Here is a 7783-nt window from a genome sequence, read left to right as displayed (position 1 = left end):
GTTTATATAAGTTCTAATTTTCTTATTTTCAGAAATGCTGGTTGTACAACATCTGTAACTGATAAAATGATATCGGAAGATTCTTTAAAGATCGAAATTGATGATCATGCTCCACTTTTGGATGACTTTAAGTATGTTTTTAATGTATTTTTAATAATATAATGATAAAATAATGTAATTTATTAATTCCAGAAATGGCGAATATTTGTCTATTACTAATGAAGTAAAATCAGAAGATTTTTAAAAATAGAGCCTGATAAACGATCGGGTTAAGTATGTTTTTTTTAAATGTATTTTTACTAATACCGTGCTGGCAACTGTTACTTTTGGGTCGGTATTTACATGAGTGGAAGTAAATCGCATAGGGATCTTATTAAGTCGGAGTGAGAGAAACTGCGACGGTGTGCTGTTGCGGCGTTGCCGGTACGTCTTTCCCTATCACGTAAAGTAAATTTGGTGTATTGTGATGATTTAGTGTTTTTATTTTGCTGTGTAACACCCTCAACTGTAATCGTGTAACTTTTTTATTTATAAAGACTTTCACATACTGTCGGTATTAAGAAAGTTTTTGAAAAGAAACTACAATCAGTTATTTTAATAGATTTCGAGATATCGATTTTTAATTCAAAGTTCTATTAGCGCGACCACTGTCGAACACCAACTCAATTCCCCTTATTTTTATCAAAAATGCTGTGTTTCTAACTTGCACTTAAGAATTTTCAAGCTATAGGGAAAATTAAAACGACTCGTTAATAAATAAACAAATAAAGTATCGCGAGACGTAATTAAATCGTGAAGCTGAACGCATGATGTACACCTATCCCTTAGAACTTTAAGTACTGACAGAGGCACAAAACACATACACAAGAAAAAGTGCTAGCGCCTTGCTAAATATTGGAAAGTGAAATTGACGTTTAAATTTGACACTGTTGACAAGTCTACTGCTACTAGCGCCCCCAATATCGCTTGTAGGAACTACGGACTAGATGTCACGAATGGCGGGAAGTTTAAAAAAATAAAAAAAATTAATTTTTTATTTATTTTTAATTGACATATAAAAACATAAAAAATACACCATTTTTTAAAAATATGTTTAATATCAATATCAAATATACAACAGAAATTAATTTCACCACAATAAATTAATAAAATTAAAAGAATAATGTTACAAGTACAGATCAAGAGACAAAATTAATTATAACAAAACTGAAAAAAATGGCGTCATAGATGGCTTAGAAATGAAGATATATATCATAATTTTGAAAGTAAAATTATTTGGGAAATGTCATCGATCATCATTTTTAAGCCAACTGGACGATTATTTGAATAAATATCAGAGAGAGTACAGGTATTTCTCTCTTTTCCTCTGGGATGCTTTATATCTGTTGTTCTTTGTTTTCCTATATTTCTCAGAGCATAATACCGAACACGACTATATAAAATTTCAATATCCTAAGTAGAAAGAGAAAAGATCACCTTTCTGTTTTGTACTATGGTCCCTTTCTTCCGACGGCTCATCTCGTTGATATTAGGTCCTATCGAATCGGTCCTGGGATGAAAAAATATAAAATTTAGTTTGATTTGATGATCCTGTTCTGTCACCTAAATCAGGAGAATGACAATGAGCATGTTAAGATGAAAAAAAATTATTTATCAACACACGTTAGTTCGAGGAGTTTTATCAAAAACCTATATTTGCCTAAATAATTTTATATATTAAATTTGCAAAGCAAACTGCAGCGTGTAAACAAAAGAAATAAAATGGCGACTGTGATGGCGACCAAATGGCGACAAGTCAACGTCAACGACCCGACAAGTAGAAAAGTCGTGTTCGAATAACAATTTATGGGTCACCAAAAATGGGTTTTGTCTCCTTTCAACGCACGCTTTAGAAAGAAAAAGAGATGAACTCAATTACTGAAAGAACGTCAAGGTTTTATCTGTCACTCTTCGTCAATAATTTATCGGTAAGAAAGATTCCTTGAAAATCGCTTGTAGTCAAGTTTTGAACCATTGCCAGTTCTCCCATAAGAAGTGTCATCCACCTGGACAGAGGTACTGATTGGGTCGACCGGTCGACTGCGACAAATCTGCTATATTCCCTTCCACGTCTCATAGCAACGTTCACAGTTTCTCGGTTTATTTCATACGTTTGGCAACGTGTTTATTGTTCTCTCCTTGTTTAGTATATTATAAACGCATTGTACTTTTCTTACATACGGAAATCTCGACCCAAGACTAACCTTTGCCAGCCCTTACTATAATAAAACTATGATGGCACAAAATTCCGCCATAAGTTTTGATTTACTCCGGTATAAGCCCGCATAACCGAAATATATAAGCCATTAAAATAATAAAAAAAATAATGCCAACAATTTTTTCTCCAATCTAATAAAAAAAATAGCAAAATAAAACACTAAATCACCACAATACACCAAAACACTTTTACTTTTACACTGGACGCGCGTTTCGCTAACCATGTTAGCATCATCAGCAGATGATTAAAAACTAAACTACAATCTACAATTTGAACGTTTATACTCGCTACGTTACTCGCTCAGTGGGCACCAAGTGGGCGTGGCAAGATCTAGCCAACCGAGTCAGAGCCCACCGAGCGTAACAGTTAGATTTCCGCCACTAGAGTAGTAGGAACAAAGAACTTGGAGGAATTGGACCGTTGTCTATATATATTGGGCAAACTAGAAGATCAATATACATATTAACTAGATTTAAAGAACATTTCGCTCAGATAAGATATGGTAGACCGGATAAATCTTGCGTTGCTGAACATATTGTTGATAAAGAACATTGTATAGATCTTAATAATTTAAAATTAATTAAACAAGTCTCAAATTACAGGCAATTAGATTCATATGAATGCATCATTCAAGTTCTTTGTTCCTACTACTCTAGTGGCGGAAATCTAACTGTTACACTCGGTGGGCTCTGACTCGGTTGGCTAGATCTTGCCACGCCCACTCGGTGCCCACTGAGCGAGTAACGTAGCGAGTATAAACGTTCAAATTGTAGATTGTAGTTTAGTTTTTAATCATCTGCTGATGATGCTAACATGGTTAGCGAAACGCGCGTCTAGTGTAAAAGTAAAAGTGTTTTGGTGTTTACAGTTGAGGGTTGGGACCTTTGGTAAAAATATTAAAAATTTGGCTAAAAATATTAGAAATAATAATTGCCTGGAATTTGTTATCTATAGGAAAAATACCACTACACGCAGATATATTCCTAATGAATCATATCATAGTGTTGAACATAAAATGGCTAGTTTAAATTTCTTAGTTCATAGATTACTTAGTTTTCCATTTTCCAGCGAAAGATATGAAATAGAAAGAGATTACATTAGAAATGTAGCTGAGTGTAATGGATATTCTCCTTCACTAGTTGATAAAATAATTAGAAAACGTAGGTATAGGTTAATAATTTCTGAAAATTCGACTTTTTAAGTGGAGAAAGATACGTCAAAATATTTTTCAATACCGTTTGATAGAGTTATCCCGTGGTCTAAAAGGAATTTTTAAGAATGTCAATTATAAACTTGTGTATAGTGCTAATAATAAATTACAACAATTATTAGGTAATCCAAAGGATAAAACACCTCCACTGGAAAGGTCGGGTATTTATGAGATTTCTTGTAAAGATTGTAATCAGAAATATGTTGGGCAAACTAGAAGATCAATATTAACTAGATTTAAAGAACATTTAGCTCAGATAAGATATGGAAGACCGGATAAATCTTGCGTTGCCGAACATATTGTTGATAAAGAACATTGTATAGATCTTAATAATTTAAAATTAATTAAACAAGTCTCAAATTACAGGCAATTAGATGCATATGAAAGCATCAGAATTAATAAATGTAAAGATAGTATGAACAGAGACAACGGTCCAATTCCTTCAAGCTTTTTGTTCCTACTACTCTAGTGGCGGAAATTTAACTGTTACGCTCGGTGGCTCTGACTCGGTTGGCTAGATTTTGCCACGCCCACTCGGTGCCCACTGAGCGAGTATATAAACGCTCAACTTGTAGATTGTATTTTAGTTTATAATCATCTGCTGATGATGCTAACATGGTTAGCGAAACGCGCGTCCAGTGTAAAAGTAAAAGTGTTTTGGTGTATTGTGGTGATTTAGTGTTTTTATTTTGCTGTTTTGGTGTATTGTGGTGATTTAGTGTTTTATTTTGCTGTGTAACACCAAAGGTTCCAACCCCCAACTGTAATCTACAAACTAATACCATAATCATAAAAATCGGTTTACAAATTAAAAAGTTATGAAATATCAAACTTGATCAAAATTTTAGGGTGGCGGAATTTTGTTCCGGGGGTTTATAATACAGGGTGGTCCGAACTGTATTCCGGAAACTTTGGCAACATATACTGCAGATGAAAATAAGTAAAAAAGTTCATATAACTGCATGTCCTAAATGCTGAGTTTCGGAGATACAGGGTGTAAGTTTCATTTTTATTTCGATTTTTTTCAAATAATTTCTAAAGTAATGTCAATATTTGGATGAAAATTGGTGTCTGGGAGTTTTTTGACATGAGAAATTTGATTTTGATGTTCATTTGCCTTCTATTTGTAGAAGGCGCCACCTACATGTGTTTTAACTGTTTTGAAGAGTAATAACTTTTCGTCCGTACCTGTATAAAACTACAAAATGAAAAAATATACATTTCCGTGACTTTTTACGTAAAAAATGTCTCTTGGTAAAAATCGCTACGAACAACTGTTATCAAGATATTTATTATGGAAATAGTCAATACATGTCATTATTGACAGAAAATAAACACGTTGAGAGTAGATAGTTATTTCACTGAAATAATAAATTTGGGAAATTTTTATTTTTCTTAAATTAATCATAAATTTATTTGTGAAAAAATGATGATAATACAGTTTCTGTTGAACTTTTGGCATAAAAACTATTTATGCTATATTCCATTGCTTACCTTGGTTATGGTTTTATGTTGCGTTTCTATCGGTTTCCTCAAAGTTTTGTTACAACGGAACACGGTTTCTGAAAAATATCTGTCATAATTGTCACCAAACTAACCAGCGCGGGAAGGCTGGTTTTTCTGTGTTTGTCAATCAATGTCATTTATGTGGCAGAAATGAAGCAGAAATTGCAAATTTGAGTGAAATTCTCATTTAATTTATAAAATTGGTGTAATTATTTCGTAGAAACAATGGAGGTAAGTAGTAATGGAAACAATGGAGGTAAAGAAATTTCATTAACTAAATAGAGTGACTTTTTAGGACCATTTAAACTTATCATGCGGCCATTGTTTCAAGTTAGGAACATTGAACGAAATCATGAGAAGCGAGACAAGAAGTGATTATGAATGTTTTGTGAACTATGAAAATATAAATATTCTTTAAATCTATTTATTTAGTATTGATTTATTTTAATATCAATCAATTTCCTATGTGGCTACGGACCTGCAAATCCTCATCATTTGAGCTGTTTGACGAGTTTAACAGTTCATTAATAAAGTACTTTTCAATACTAAACTCCATTGAAAAGAAGAATCAAGCATAAAATTAGAGAATAGGTTGAAAACATCATACATTGAAAGCATACATTAAAGATGTGTAAAAAATCAGTTCTATAATAAAGGTATTGAAATTTAGAAAATGTCAACATTTCACATATCCAGTATTTTACCAAAACGTTCCGTATCTAACCGATGTTTTTCAGGAACCGCTCTTTACCGTATTTTACCGGTTTGGTTCACCTGATTTTGCAACGGAATACGGCCTTAGTCAACATGTTTAATTTATGTCAATGATCACAGGTATTGATCATTTCGGTTCCAAATATCTCGAGAACCATTACTCGTAACGATTTTTACCAAGAGACCTTTTTTACGTAAAAGACGTCGTAAATGTATATTTTTTAAGTCACTAATTTTATACAGGTACGGACGAAAAGTTATTTCTCTTCAAACCAGTAAAAAAATATGTAGGTGCGCCCCCTACAAGTCGGAGTCATATTAACATCAAAATCAAATTTTTCATGTCAAAAAACTCCCAGACACCAATTTTCGTGTAACTTCATAAATTATTTGGAAAAAAATCGAAATAAAAATGAAAGTTCTACATCCTTATCTCCGAAACTAAGAACTTTTTTACTTATTTTAATGCCGCAGTTTCCGGAATACAGTTCGAACCACCCTGTATAATAAAATAACTTTTTTATCGATTCCAGAAATACCGAAAATTTATGTGTAAGTGAGTGAAGTTAGATTTTTTTTTATAAAAATAGAACCTGGCACTGGCGTTACGTTTCTAGATAAAGACACGCGTTTTTAGACGAAAATATTCATAACGTAATCATAAAAATTAAAAAAGAATTAACTGATCAAAATTTAAAAGAAAATTAACTGATTTATTTAATTTTCATATGTACACTTTTATATTTTTAAGTTTTTATATTTGTAGTGATATTTTCAAAAAAAAGTTTTATAAGTTGGTTGCAGTTTTATTTTAATTTATTACAAGATCTGTAATATGTATAGAAATTTAATTCTATCAGCAGTTAAGTGGCAAGAATCCTTATATAATTTTATTATATACCTATACTGCAAGAAATTTGTTTTCTATTTTATAGTTTGGCTTGCCTGAAAAAAAAGCCTTTTACCGTCCTTTTACTATCGATAGATGCGCCTCGGTGGTACGAAAGTTCGTACTCTCCGTTCGGGACTTAATATCTAACCGACACTTTCCGACAAGTCGGAGTTACTACCTCTGCGCTGTGGTTGTCATTTTGTGGATCTGCCCAAGCTCACCTGATGATGGAGTAGGGCTCCGAAACCGGTAGTGAGAGCAGGTTGATCCACATTATGACAAACACAGCGTAGAATTAAATTTCTATATCAGCAGTTAAGTGGCAAGAATCCTTATATAATTTTGTTATGTAGCAGATATATGCTTAATTGTAGTTAAAGTATGTATTCACGGGGGTGTCACTTGTATGGGAAAACAGGCTACAGTCAAATTTAAACGTGCCAGGACCAACGACAAAGAAAGCAACATGTGCCAGGCATTGGCTTTCTTTGTCACTCACATTGCTTAAATCATGATACCGCGGCCATTTTGCCAACAAAGAAGCTGGCCGGGCTGTCCTGGCAAGTGATTTAAAACAATTTTGCTTTTTTACAATATTAAATTACCATTTGGATGTATTTAATGCGATTATTCAGTTAACTGGTAAGTCAGAAATTACACACAAATACTTTATTCGTAAATACAACTAAGATGTAAACGTATTTTTGTATTTTTAGATTTCAACTTTTGCAAAGACCCGCCGCCGATAGAACTTGCCTGGCAGCGTACCTGTTTAACTAAACGTATTATTTCCTGATAATAATATCAAAACACGTAAGTACCTCTATAATTTATGATGAAAAATGATTTTGATTATGTTTTATATTATTTAAATACTTTCTAACCTCAAATAATAGTAAGATCCTTGTTTATATCGCACAGCTCGTTCAAAACTGTATTGTCTTCAAAAAATGTTTACAAAACAAACAATTATTACAAAAACAATGTCCTTTTAATCTGATTTTTACCTCAGAAGGATGCCAGTAAAATTTTATTAAATCAACATTATATTATTTGGCCATTAATATGCAAAAAGGAGCATATTGCCTTAACTTAAATTTTCTTTTACTTCTCCTGACAATGTTCTCTATATTCTCTATTTTGAGTTAGTAAACTTTTGAACGGGATGTGCGATATATAAAATACATAATATATCCAAGGGTAT

At 32.5% G+C, this 7783-nt stretch overlaps 1 protein-coding gene across 1 annotated transcript in view; it reads left to right on the top strand.

Annotated features, from left to right (window-relative positions):
* The window catches only part of LOC115876399 (zinc finger protein 425-like), an 18576-nt gene extending 12006 nt beyond the window's left edge, over window positions 1–6570 (top strand). The window contains exon 6 of the mRNA XM_030892172.1: window positions 6221–6570. The gene's annotated coding sequence lies outside the window, so the exon portion shown is untranslated. The remainder of the gene's footprint in view (window positions 1–6220) is intronic.
* Window positions 6571–7783: the final 1213 nt, after the last annotated feature.

Source organism: Sitophilus oryzae, unplaced genomic scaffold, assembly GCF_002938485.1.
Source record: "Sitophilus oryzae breed Bouriz unplaced genomic scaffold, Soryzae_2.0 scaffold_1436_pilon_pilon, whole genome shotgun sequence".
NCBI lineage: Eukaryota > Metazoa > Arthropoda > Insecta > Coleoptera > Curculionidae > Sitophilus > Sitophilus oryzae.
The sequence above is the reverse complement of the archived record's forward strand: the minus strand, read 5'-3'. Positions and strand labels throughout refer to the sequence as shown.